Source organism: Drosophila subpulchrella, unplaced genomic scaffold, assembly GCF_014743375.2.
Source record: "Drosophila subpulchrella strain 33 F10 #4 breed RU33 unplaced genomic scaffold, RU_Dsub_v1.1 Primary Assembly Seq53, whole genome shotgun sequence".
NCBI lineage: Eukaryota > Metazoa > Arthropoda > Insecta > Diptera > Drosophilidae > Drosophila > Drosophila subpulchrella.
Window position 1 is genome coordinate 60,001 of NW_023665690.1, and position 15,151 is coordinate 75,151.

The 15,151-nt window shown below is 40.3% G+C and overlaps 1 pseudogene; it reads left to right on the top strand.

Annotated features, from left to right (window-relative positions):
• The first annotated feature begins 26 nt into the window (after positions 1–26).
• Positions 27–9,701, top strand: LOC119562517 (annotated as a pseudogene).
• The last annotated feature ends 5,450 nt before the right edge of the window (positions 9,702–15,151 follow it).

Sequence of the window (15,151 nt, forward strand, 5' to 3'; positions counted from 1 at the left end):
GAATTAATTGCAAAAAAAGTTATACACAACCTCAACTCATATGGGACTACCCCCTGAATTTAAGCATATTAATTAGGGGAGGAAAAGAAACTAACCAGGATTTTCTTAGTAGCGGCGAGCGAAAAGAAATCAGTTCAGCACTAAGTCACTTTGTCTATATGGCAAATGTGAGATGCAGTGTATGGAGCGTCAATATTCTAGTATGAGAAATTAACGATTTAAGTCCTTCTTAAATGAGGCCATTTACCCATAGAGGGTGCCAGGCCCGTATAACGTTAATGATTACTAGATGATGTTTCCAAAGAGTCGTGTTGCTTGATAGTGCAGCACTAAGTGGGTGGTAAACTCCATCTAAAACTAAATATAACCATGAGACCGATAGTAAACAAGTACCGTGAGGGAAAGTTGAAAAGAACTCTGAATAGAGAGTTAAACAGTACGTGAAACTGCTTAGAGGTTAAGCCCGATGAACCTGAATATCCGTTATGGAAAATTCATCATTAAAATTGTAATATTTAAACAATATTATGATAATAGTGTGCATTTTTTCCATATAAGGACATTGTAATCTATTAGCATACAAAATTTATCATAAAATATAACTTATAGTTTATTCAAATTAATTTGCTTGCATTTTAACACAGAATAAATGTTATTAATTTGATAAAGTGCTGATAGATTTATATGAATACAGTGCGTTAATTTTTCGGAATTATATAATGGCATAATTATCATTGATTTTTGTGTTTATTATATGCACTTGTATGATTAACAATGCGAAAGATTCAGGATACCTTCGGGACCCGTCTTGAAACACGGACCAAGGAGTCTAACATATGTGCAAGTTATTGGGATATAAACCTAATAGCGTAATTAACTTGACTAATAATGGGATTAGTTTTTTAACTATTTATAGCTAATTAACACAATCCCGGGGCGTTCTATATAGTTATGTATAATGATATTTATATTATTTATGCCTCTAACTGGAACGTACCTTGAGCATATATGCTGTGACCCGAAAGATGGTGAACTATACTTGATCAGGTTGAAGTCAGGGGAAACCCTGATGGAAGACCGAAACAGTTCTGACGTGCAAATCGATTGTCAGAATTGAGTATAGGGGCGAAAGACCAATCGAACCATCTAGTAGCTGGTTCCTTCCGAAGTTTCCCTCAGGATAGCTGGTGCATTTTAATGTTATATAAAATAATCTTATCTGGTAAAGCGAATGATTAGAGGCCTTAGGGTCGAAACGATCTTAACCTATTCTCAAACTTTAAATGGGTAAGAACCTTAACTTTCTTGATATGAAGTTCAAGGTTATGATATAATGTGCCCAGTGGGCCACTTTTGGTAAGCAGAACTGGCGCTGTGGGATGAACCAAACGTAATGTTACGGTGCCCAAATTAACAACTCATGCAGATACCATGAAAGGCGTTGGTTGCTTAAAACAGCAGGACGGTGATCATGGAAGTCGAAATCCGCTAAGGAGTGTGTAACAACTCACCTGCCGAAGCAACTAGCCCTTAAAATGGATGGCGCTTAAGTTGTATACCTATACATTACCGCTAAAGTAGATGATTTATATTACTTGTGATATAAATTTTGAAACTTTAGTGAGTAGGAAGGTACAATGGTATGCGTAGAAGTGTTTGGCGTAAGCCTGCATGGAGCTGCCATTGGTACAGATCTTGGTGGTAGTAGCAAATAATCGAATGAGACCTTGGAGGACTGAAGTGGAGAAGGGTTTCGTGTGAACAGTGGTTGATCACGAGTTAGTCGGTCCTAAGTTCAAGGCGAAAGCCGAAAATTTTCAAGTAAAACACAAATGCCATACAAATATAATTATATTATATAAATCAAGCTAATTAATATACTTGAATAATTTTGAACGAAAGGGAATACGGTTCCAATTCCGTAACCTGTTGAGTATCCGTTTGTTATTAAATATGGGCCTCGTGCTCATCCTGGCAACAGGAACGACCATAAAGAAGCCGTCGAGAGATATCGGAAGAGTTTTCTTTTCTGTTTTATAGCCGTACTACCATGGAAGTCTTTCGCAGAGAGATATGGTAGATGGGCTAGAAGAGCATGACATATACTGTTGTGTCGATATTTTCTCCTCGGACCTTGAAAATTTATGGTGGGGACACGCAAACTTCTCAACAGGCCGTACCAATATCCGCAGCTGGTCTCCAAGGTGAAGAGTCTCTAGTCGATAGAATAATGTAGGTAAGGGAAGTCGGCAAATTAGATCCGTAACTTCGGGATAAGGATTGGCTCTGAAGATTGAGATAGTCGGGCTTGATTGGGAAACAATAACATGGTTTATGTGCTCGTTCTGGGTAAATAGAGTGTCTGGCATTTATGTTGGTCACTTGTTCCCCGGATAGTTTAGTTACGTAGCCAATTGTGGAACTTTCTTGCTAAAATTTTTAAGAATACTAATTGGGTTAAACCAATTAGTTCTTATTAATTATAACGATTATCAATTAACAATCAATTCAGAACTGGCACGGACTTGGGGAATCCGACTGTCTAATTAAAACAAAGCATTGTGATGGCCCTAGCGGGTGTTGACACAATGTGATTTCTGCCCAGTGCTCTGAATGTCAAAGTGAAGAAATTCAAGTAAGCGCGGGTCAACGGCGGGAGTAACTATGACTCTCTTAAGGGGAACTGGAATTTAGGTATGCAGAAGGGGAATATTATTCTGTAATTCATAAGTCATATCCTCGGATGTGCAGAAGGGGAATATTATTCTGTAATTCATAAGTCATATCTAGATTCAAGTCGACTCAAAACCTCCTCGTGGTGTTCCCCGGTAATGTTAAGCAGCTTGCTTTACTGTTTAACAGCCAATTTGAGCGGCGAATATATTTCCCATAGGGCTGGTTACCCTATGGGAAATCTTACATATTGGAACTACAGAAAGTAATATAAATAGGCCTCGGATACTAGTGGAAAATTCGTTGACGACTCGACCCCCTGTGGATCTTTTCCCAGGGGATGCCCAATATGAACCAAGTGCAGAAGCTACTCCAGTCGGAGTGCCATGTACAATATGTGACCGGTCCTTTACAAGCAAAAGAGGACTTGGTGTTCACATGAGATCTCAACACCCAGACGAACTTGATGATATTCGTCGACGTGTTGATATCAAGGCAAGATGGTGTGAGGAAGAGAAGATGATGATGGCGAGAAAGGAGGTTGAGCTCACGGCAAATGGTGTAAGACACATAAATAAGCAACTAGCGGTATTTTTCACGAACCGTAGCGTCGAAGCAATTAAAAAGCTGAGACAGAGGGACGATTATAAGGAGAAAATCGAGCAGATAAGGGGGCAATCTGCTCTCGTCCCAGAAGTTGCAAATCTAACCATACGGCGCCGCCCTAGTAATAGTGAGCAAAACCCCCAAGTACCAACGTCTGAAACGTCTCCAATCACACCATTAGAACAGTCGAACAGTGGAATCTTGTTGGCGCTACGCGGGTATAGCCCCGTAGTTTGTCCTTCCAAATGGAGAGCCCAAGAACTGCAAACTATCATTGATAGGGCGCAGATCGAGGGGAAGGAAACCACTCTCCAGTGCTTATCCGCTTATCTTCAGGGAATTTTTCCGACACAGGGTGCAAGACGCACGCTGACGAGGCCGGCACGGCGGCCTCGGAATAGAAGAGAAAGCAGAAGGCAGCAGTACGCTGTCATCCAGCGAAACTGGGATAAGCATAAAGGAAGGTGCATTAAGTCAATACTCGAGGAAACTGATGAGTCGGTAATGCCAAACCAAGAATATATGGAACCCTATTGGAGAGAGGTAATGACTCAGTCTAGCCCAAGCTCTTGCGAAAACATAGTGACAACTCCAGTTCACTCGCTTGAGAGGGTATGGTCCGCTATTACAAAGCGCGAACTTAGGACATCAAGAGTCGCATTATCTAGCTCTCCGGGGCCTGACGGAATAACTCCAAAATCTGCTAAGGAGGTGCCGTTAGGCGTTATGCTTCGCATAATGAACCTAATTCTATGGTGCGGTAAATTACCTCGCTTTATCCGACTAGCCAGAACCATCTTCATTCCGAAGACGGGGACGGCAATGCGACCGCAAGACTTTCGTCCAATATCGGTGCCATCAGTCTTGGTAAGACAGCTAAATGCAATATTGGCAACCCGATTGACCTCATCAGTTGATTGGGACCCGCGTCAGCGGGGCTTCTTACCAACAGACGGATGCGCCGATAATGCGACGATAGTCGACTTAGTCCTAAGGAGTAGTCATAAAAGCTATAGATCTTGCTACATAGCCAATTTGGATGTGAGCAAGGCATTTGACTCTTTGTCACATGCATCTATATATAACACCCTAAAAGCTTATGGCGCACCGAAGGACTTCGTCGACTACGTACAAAGTTCGTACGAGGTTGGTGGTACTAGTCTCTGCGGAGAAGGTTGGAGTTCAGAGGAATTCGTCCCTGCTAGAGGAGTGAAGCAGGGTGACCCTTTGTCTCCTATTCTATTTAATCTGGTCATTGACCGGTTACTTAGAGCTTTCCCCAAAGAAATTGGTACCAAGGTTGGAACTGCCATGACAAACGCGGCCGCGTTTGCAGACGATTTGGTCCTTTTTGCGGAAACTCGTATGGGGCTTCAACAACTGCTTGACAAGACAGTTAGCTATCTGGCTACTGTTGGACTCACCCTTAATGCTGACAAGTGTTTCACTATCGGTATTAAGGGTCAGCCGAAACAGAAGTGTACTGTGTTAGATCCACATACCTTCCAAGTAGGCTTGAACGGGTGTCCGGCATTGAAGCGAACTAACGAGTGGAAGTATTTAGGTATCATTTTCAATGCAAACGGGAGAGTGAAGTGCAACCCAGCCGAGGACATTGGTCCAAAGCTACAAAGGTTGTCACAAGCTCCTCTTAAGCCACAACAGAAGATATTTGCCCTTCGAACCGTCCTTATCCCACAACTCTACCACAAGCTTACCCTTGGGAGTGTGACGATAGGTGTGTTACGAAAATCCGACAAATTGATACGATTCTATGTGCGTAAATGGCTAGGTTTACCACCGGATGTGCCAATAGCATTTGTTCACGCCCCCCCAAAGTGTGGGGGACTCGGGATTCCATCACTAAGATGGATGGCTCCTATGCTTCGACTAAGACGATTGAGCAATATAAAATGGCCTCACTTCGAGCAATCCGAAGTGGCCAGCTCTTTCATCGAGGAAGAAATGCAAAGGGCCCGAGTTAGGTTGCTAGCGGAACAAGGAGAAATGCATACACGTTCGGCAATAGAAGAGTATTGGGCAAATAGATTGTTCGTGTCTGTTGATGGCAACGGTCTCCGTGAAGCGGGCCATTATGGTCCACAACACGGATGGGTCAGTCAACCCACGCGTTTGCTAACAGGAAAGGAATATAGAGACGGAATTAAACTGCGGATAAATGCCCTACCCACGAAGTCTCGTACTACGAGGGGAAGGCACTAATTGGATCGACAGTGTCGTGCAGGATGTGATGCTCCCGAAACATCAAACCACATCATGCAAAAATGCTATCGCTCGCATGGGAGGCGGGTAGCTAGACACAACTGCGTAGTAAATCGAATCAAGCGGGGACTTGAGGAGAGAGGCTGCGTGGTCATTGTTGAGCCAAGTCTGCAGGGCGAGTCCGGCCTCAATAAACCCGACCTGGTGGTACTCCGACCAAATCACATTGATGTGATTGACGTTCAGGTGACAAATGACGGACACTCTTTGGACGATGCGCATCAGCGCAAAATCCAAAGATACGATACCCCGGACATAAGACGCGAATTGCGGCGCAAGTTCGTAGCGACAGGTGACATAGAGTTTCACTCTGCCACAATTAATTGGAGAGGGATCTGGAGTGGTCAATCCGTAAAACGATTGATTGCGAAGGGCCTTCTAAATAAATATGATAGCCATATCATATCTATACAAGTAATAAGAGGTAGTCTTGGCTGTTTTAGACAGTTCATGTATTATAGTGGATACTCAAGAGGCTGGACGTAGCTTATGCCCTTGGTTCAAATATATATATATATATATAAATATATATGCCTGCTGCCTAGGCACACCATCAATTAGGCACAAACATCGCACAACAACAGCATGTAAGGATGGTTTTAGTACGTAGGCGTTGTGGAACCCTCAATGTGAAGAAGGTTCAGATAGAGCAATGAATCGTACATAACTAGACAAACTGAGACCACACAAGGTGTTGGCAGACCTAGTATCTTTTGAAGATTTCCATACCTTAGCGATCAAAAAAAAAAAAAAAAAAAATAGCCAAATGCCTCGTCATCTAATTAGTGACGCGCATGAATGGATTAACGAGATTCCTACTGTCCCTATCTACTCGTCGCCAACAGTCGCGAGAGGAGGGTCCTTGGAATCTTTGTCGATTTCAAGGGAGCCTTCGACAACGTGGAGTGGAGTGCGGTGCTAGATCGGCTTGTCGACGTAGGCTGTCGAGAAATCGACTTGTGGAAAAGCTATTTTTCCGGCCGTAGCGCAAGCATCATCAGCAGGTATGAAGCAGCCACAGTTGCGGTTACACGGGGCTGCCCGCAAGGGTCCGTCAGTGGTCCATTTATTTGGAATTTACTGATGGATATGCTGCTTCAGCGCTTGGAGCCACATTGTGCTCTGAGCGCGTTTGCAGATGATCTTCTGCTTTTCGTCGACGGGAATTCCCGTGCCGATCTGGAGCGGAAGGGCGAGCAGTTGATGGACATCGTGGGAGCCTGGGGAGCTGAGGTTGGAGTGAGTGTGTCAACCAGCAAGACGGCAATAATGTTGCTGAAAGGACAGCTTTCACGCACGAGGAGACCGACGGTACGGTTTGCTGGAGCAAGCCTGCCTTACGTCACCAAATGCCGGTACCTTGGCATCTTAGTCGGCGAGCGGTTGAGTTTTCTCCCGCATATCTCTGCTCTCAGAGATCGGCTGGCTGGAGTTGCCGGAGGACTAGCGCGGGTGCTTCGAGTCGATTGGGGGCTCAGCTCCCGTGCTAAGAGGACGATTTACAGCGGACTCATGGTCCCCTGTGCACTCTTTGGTGCCTCGGTCTGGTACAAGGCGGCGAGTAGGGGCAAGTCCCTTAAACTCCTCACCTCGTGCCAGAGGTCCATCCTTTTAGGATGCCTACCGGTATGCCGCACAGTGTCCACGGTGGCACTGCAGGTGCTTGCTGGTGCTCCTCCAATGGATCTGGATGCTCACAGGATCGCCGTGAAGTTCAAGCTGAGGAAGGATGTCCCCCTGGATGAGAGCGACTGGCTCCACGGACAGGACCTGTCCGTGTTGGACTGGAAAGCCAAGATGGCGCTGCTAGACGAACGTCTGCTAAATGAGTGGCAACTCAGATGGGATCGCGCGGAACACGGCTCCGTGACTCGCGAGTTTTTCCCAGAGGCAGCGTTCGTCTACAAGAGGAAAGACTTTGTCTTTACCCTCAAAGCCGGATTCTTGCTGACAGGACACGGGTCGATGAACGCATTTCTGCAAGGCAGGACCCTCAGCACCACGACCGCATGCTCATGTGGCGTGGCAAGAGAGGACTGGCGCCACATACTGTGTGAATGCCGCCTGTATAACGATTTGCGGGACCTGGATGCCCTTGGAGTCGTTCGAGACCAGGGAAGATGGATCGTCGCGGGAGTAGTCGAGACCCCAGAACGGATGCGTCTCCTAGGAGTTTTTGCCGATGCTGCCTTCTCGAGGCGAAGGATGGATGCGACGAGGGAGGAACCACAGGCGCCGGGACGTTAGTCCCACCGTTCTTTTGCCGTGTGGTAGCGGCGAAGAATACTGCCACAGCCTGCCATAGCTTGTCGTAGGAGGCGACTAATATGGCAATGGTTGCCCCATCCGAGCTTGTCGGAGCTGAAGGGGTGAGGCTCACCGAGCCTGTAATTTCGGTACCACGGGTTGAGCAGCTCCAAGGCTGCTCATTGAGGTTGGCCCCCTTGTGGGAGTATCGTGGTGGCTGTGGTTGACACCTATATCGCGGGTAGAGTCCTCGGGCTCGACGTGGATGTTGCGTTATACAACTCGGGTGCTGTGACCCACAGAACGGTAGAGATTTTAGATAGATCTCGCCCCTACGCAAGGGGGAGTGCTTGCCCGACAAGTAAGTACTCGAATTGCTACTTAGATGGTTGCTATGTACATAGCTATAGCTTCTAGTCCGGGGCGTTGGTCTGGCGCTTAACCTAGACCCGTGCATTATATACTCACTTGTGGGTATATTAGAATGCCGTGGTTGTAATCCCTTCATTGTGGAACACGCCACGTAAAATAAGTTCGGAGGGATCCGAGACACACCTGTCCCTATCTACTATCTAGCGAAACCACAGCCAAGGGAACGGGCTTGGAATAATTAGCGGGGAAAGAAGACCCTTTTGAGCTTGACTCTAATCTGGCAGTGTAAGGAGACATAAGAGGTGTAGAATAAGTGGGAGATATTAGACTTCGGTTTGGTATCGCCAATGAAATACCACTACTCTTATTGTTTCCTTACTTACTTGATTAAATGGAACGTGTATCATTTCCTAGCCATTATACGGATATATTTATTATATCTTATGGTATTGGGTTTTGATGCAAGCTTCTTGATCAAAGTATCACGAGTTTGTTATATAATCGCAAACAAATTCTTTAATAAAACGGTGCATTTATGTATTTTTGATTTGAAAATTTGGTATAACTCCAATTACTCAGGTATGATCCAATTCAAGGACATTGCCAGGTAGGGAGTTTGACTGGGGCGGTACATCTCTCAAATAATAACGGAGGTGTCCCAAGGCCAGCTCAGTGCGGACAGAAACCACACATAGAGCAAAAGGGCAAATGCTGACTTGATCTCGGTGTTCAGTACACACAGGGACAGCAAAAGCTCGGCCTATCGATCCTTTTGGTTTAAAGAGTTTTTAACAAGAGGTGTCAGAAAAGTTACCATAGGGATAACTGGCTTGTGGCGGCCAAGCGTTCATAGCGACGTCGCTTTTTGATCCTTCGATGTCGGCTCTTCCTATCATTGTGAAGCAAAATTCACCAAGCGTTGGATTGTTCACCCATGCAAGGGAACGTGAGCTGGGTTTAGACCGTCGTGAGACAGGTTAGTTTTACCCTACTAATGACAAAACGTTGTTGCGACAGCATTCCTGCGTAGTACGAGAGGAACCGCAGGTACGGACCAATGGCACAATACTTGTTCGAGCGAACAGTGGTATGACGCTACGTCCGTTGGATTATGCCTGAACGCCTCTAAGGTCGTATCCGTGCTGGACTGCAATGATAAATAAGGGGCAATTTGCATTGTATGGCTTCTAAACCATTTAAAGTTTATAATTTACTTTATAAACGACAATGGATGTGATGCCAATGTAATTTGTAACATAGTAAATTGGGAGGATCTTTGAAATCTAATTTACTTTATAAACGACAATGGATGTGATGCCAATGTAATTTGTAACATAGTAAATTGGGAGGATCTTTGATCACCTGATGCCGCGCTAGTTACATATAAAAGCATTATTTAATACAATGACAAAGCCTAGAATCAATTGTAAACGACTTTTGTAACAGGCAAGGTGTTGTAAGTGGTTGAGCAGCTGCCATACTGCGATCCACTGAAGCTTATCCTTTGCTTGATGATTCGATAATAAAGATGTTGCAAGCGGGCATAATCATTATGCTTGCTTCTGCAGCATCGCACGCCACTTTGTTTGTGGTGTGTAAGCTAGGGAAGAAGAAATATAAAAGACCTAAATTGGAAACATCAATATATAAGTAAATATTGAACAAACAAAATGTATCGTCATCTTATTAGTGACGCGATGATAAAGTGGCAAACATATTCCATGTATAAATATTCCTATGGTATTAAAATTCAAGTAAAGAGGACATATATAAAAGTTTGTATATATGGTTCATTCAATGGTAGCAGCGGTTGGTTGGTTGGTGTCTGCTCCTCTTATTGTTCAAAACTTGTTATGGTAGCAAGTCTATATCGTCATATTATTAGTGACGCGAAAAAGTAGTGGCAAAACATATTCCATGTATAAATAAATATTCCTATGGTATTGAAATTCAAGTAAAGAGGCCATTCAAGTAAAGAGGACTTATATAAATATAAGTATATGTTCCTTCAATGGTAGCAGCGCGGTTGGTTGGTTGGTGTGTCTGCTCCTCTTATTGTTCAAAACTTATGTTATGGTAGCAAGACTGTATCGTCATATTATTAGTGACGCGAAAAAGTAGTGGCAAAACATATTCCATGTATAAATATTCCTATGGTATTGAAATTCAAGTAAAGAGGACATATAAAATTACTATCAATGGTAGCAGTGGTTGGTTGGTTGGTGGTTGGTTGGCGGCTGCTCCTATTATTGTTCAAGACTTATGTTATGGTAGCAAGTCTGTATCGTCATATTAATTATTAGTGACGCGAAAAAGTAATGGAAATCATATTCCATGTATAAATAGATTCCTATGGTAATGAAATTTTCAAGTAAAGAGAGGACCATACAAGTAAGAGGACATATAAAAAGTAAGTATATGTTCCTCCAATGGTAGCAGTGGTTGGTTGGTTGGCGGCTGATCCTCTTATTGTTCAAAACTTATTTTATCAATATGAGTTTGACAATACAATAAAGAAGACCAATCTAATCCATATAAAACTAAATGTATTATATGGATATGCTTAGGAAACCCATATATTCAATTCATAAAAAAAAATTATGTATAGAAAATTATACATATATCTTTTATATAAATGAATCGTATGGATATCGCCTTATGGTAGGTATAATAACTTTTTAAGGCATAATAATGTATAATATAGAAAATATACATTGAAATATAAATGCATTTTTATAGATATGGCGGCATATAAGTGCCATATACACAAGAATAAATAATAGAATTTACCAATATATAATTAAAATGAGATATAACAAGAAAGGAAGTTAGCTTCGGCAAGCCGAAGCTTATATACCCTTGCAGCTATAATTATTAAATTTAAAAACACAAAAAATGATATTCCCAATAGTATAAGATAATATGTCAAAAAACACCGAAGCTATAATTTGTTTCATATTATTTTCCTACCAATTTTCCGATCGTTCCTATGGCAGCTATATGATATAGTCGTCCGATTTTGATAAAATTAAATTCAAAATTCAGAACTAATTAAAAAATCGTATTTCCAAGCGTAGGAGGTTATATGTTAAAAAACACCGAAGCTATAATTTGTTTCATATTATTTTCCTACCAATTTTCCGATCGTTCCTATGGCAGCTATATGACATAGTCGTCCGATTTTGATAAAATTTAATTCGAAATTCAGAACTAAATAAAAAATGTTATTTCCAAGCGCTAGATGTTATATGTTGAAAAACACCGAAGCTATAATTTTTTTCATATTATTTTTCCACAAATTTTCCGATCGTTCCTATGGCAGCTATATGATATAGTCGTCCGATTTCGATAAAATTTAATTCAAAATTCAAAATTATTTAAAAATTGTTATTTCCAAGCTTAGGAGGTTATATGCTAAAAAACACCAAAGATATAATTTTTTTTCATTTATTTGTCCGATTATTCCTATGGGAGCTATAAGATATAGTTGTCCGATCCGGCTGGTTCCGACTTATATACTACCTGCAAAAGATATAAGACTTTTGGGAAAGTTTCAGCCCGATAGCTTTAAAACTGAGAGACTAGTTTGCGTAGAAACGGACGGACAGACGGACAGACGGACAGACGGACAGACGGACAGACGGACAGACGGACATGGCTAGATCGACTCGTCTAGTGATGCTGATCAAGAATATATATACTTTATGGGGTCGGAAACGTCTCCTTCACTGCGTTGCAAACTTCTGACTGAAATCAATATACCCTCTGCAAGGGTATAAAAACCTAGTGAGGGGCTGCACTAGTATATGAATCGTATGGATATGGCTTATAGGTATAATACCTATAAGGCATAATAATGTATAATATAATAAATATACATTAAGATATGAATGGATTGTATAAATATGGCATAGAAATGCCATATACATAAGAATAAATGGTAGAATTTACCCATATATCACTGAAACACGATATATAAACCTAGTGATAGCTGGCACTAGTACTGTAAACAGGCACGCAATAGTGCGTGGGGTAAAAAACTACTATAGGGAGGTGGTCGTTGGCGGGCCCCTCCTCGTATTGGTCAAAACTTATGTTATGCATATGAATTTGTCATATGCATAGAAATCCATACAAAAGTAAAAAAAAATTATGTATAGAAAAATATACATATATTTATATAAGTGAATCGTATGGATATGGCTTATAGGTATAATACCTATAAGGCATAATAATGTATAACAAGTAAATATACATTGAAATGTGAATGCATTGTATGGATATGGCATATAAATGCCATATATATAGAAATAAATTGTATATCAATGATATAACAATTATAAACCTAGTGAGGGGCGGCACTAGTGAATGAATCGTATGGATATGGCTTATAGGTATAATACCTATAAGGCATAATAATGTATAATATAATAAATATACATTAAGATATGAATGGATTGTATAAATATGGCATAGAAATGCCATATACATAAGAATAAATGGTAGAATTTACCCATATATCACTGAAACATGATATATAAACCTAGTGATAGCTGGCACTAGTACTGTAAACAGGCACGCAGTAGTGCGTGGGGTAAAAAACTACTATAGGGAGGTGGTCGTTGGCGGGCCCCTCCTCGTATTGGTCAAAACTTATGTTATGCATATGAATTTGTCAATACTATATAGAACGCCAAGCATATCCATATAAACTATGGATATGCATAGAAATCCATACAAAAGTAAAAAAAAATTATGTATAGAAAAATATACATATATTTATATAAGTGAATCGTATGGATATGGCTTATAGGTATAATACCTATAAGGCATAATAATGTATAACAAGTAAATATACATTGAAATGTGAATGCATTGTATGGATATGGCATATAAATGCCATATATATAGAAATAAATTGTATATCAATGATATAAGAATTATAAACCTAGTGAGGGGCGGCACTAGTGAATGAATCGTATGGATATGGCTTATAGGTATAATACCTATAAGGCATAATAATGTATAATATAATAAATATACATTAAGATATGAATGGATTGTATAAATATGGCATAGAAATGCCATATACATAAGAATAAATGGTAGAATTTACCCATATATCACTGAAACACGATATATAAACCTAGTGATAGCTGGCACTAGTACTGTAAACAGGCACGCAATAGTGCGTGGGGTAAAAAACTACTATAGGGAGGTGGTCGTTGGCGGGCCCCTCCTCGTATTGGTCAAAACTTATGTTATGCATATGAATTTGTCATATGCATAGAAATCCATACAAAAGTAAAAAAAAATTATGTATAGAAAAATATACATATATTTATATAAGTGAATCGTATGGATATGGCTTATAGGTATAATACCTATAAGGCATAATAATGTATAACAAGTAAATATACATTGAAATGTGAATGCATTGTATGGATATGGCATATAAATGCCATATATATAGAAATAAATTGTATATCAATGATATAACAATTATAAACCTAGTGAGGGGCGGCACTAGTGAATGAATCGTATGGATATGGCTTATAGGTATAATACCTATAAGGCATAATAATGTATAATATAATAAATATACATTAAGATATGAATGGATTGTATAAATATGGCATAGAAATGCCATATACATAAGAATAAATGGTAGAATTTACCCATATATCACTGAAACACGATATATAAACCTAGTGATAGCTGGCACTAGTACTGTAAACAGGCACGCAGTAGTGCGTGGAAAAAAAAACTACTATAGGGAGGTGGTCGTTGGCGGGCCCCTCCTCGTATTGGTCAAAACTTATGTTATGCGTAAACATATGATTTTGTCAATACTATAAAAAAAACTTGTTTTGTACATACAAAACTAAATGAATTATATGGATATTGAAAAATAAATGGCATTATATCCATATAATGAAAATATACTTGTATTCTCTTATTATAAGAGAGAATACCGTATGGTTGGTTGGCAAAGACAATTGAAAATACCCGAATTGCAGATGATGGGTTCAAAAACTACTATAGGGTGGTGTAGCAAATAATATGAAGATGATATATCCATATAATGGATATGCACTAGTATTCTCTTATTATAATAGAGAATACCATATAAATGGTTGGCAAAGACAATTGAAAATACCCGAATTGAAGTTGACGGGTTCAAAAACTATTATAGGGTGATGTAGCAAATAAAATAATGATGATATATCCATATAATGGAATTATATGTGTATTCTCTTATTATATGAGAGAGTACCAAACGGTTGATTGGCAAAGACAATTGAAAATACCCGAATTAAAGATATTGGGTCCAAAAACTACTATAGGATGGTCAATGGGCCGGCCATCTACTATTGACGTGACAAAATACTGTCTGTCGGTAGAGAAGATATTAACCCGTCAAATTTGTTTCTTTATTCATTTATGAATATGAGACTTGGCTCCACGGTTAATATTTTAAGCCCAAAGATAATAATGTTGAAACAAAGGCCAAAATTTCTATTATACATAGAATAACAAATTGTTTCCGAACTTTATCGTTAATCAAATAAATAAATACAAATGAGGCAGGCTAATAATGATATATATTTTGTATTGATAATCTAGTGTATTATTGGGCGGGCAAGAAAGTCATGTCGTTTTTTTTAGTAATCGTTTTTAATCTAATTTATTTACGACTAATCGAGCACCAGGGTCACACTTTTTAGTATCGTTTTAAAGCTTATTGTCTTAGGTACTATCGACGAAAATTTGGTAATTATTCGATAACATTTGTGGAAGCTATAGCAAATTAAACATGGAGGACCAAAGTGAGCATTTTCGGCATATTTTGCTTTTTTACTTCCGAAAAGGAAAAAAAGCGGTCGAAGCTCGCGAAAAATTGTGCGAAGTGTATGGTAAAGATGCCATGAGTGATCGCCAATGTCAGCGCTGGTTTGCCAAATTCAGG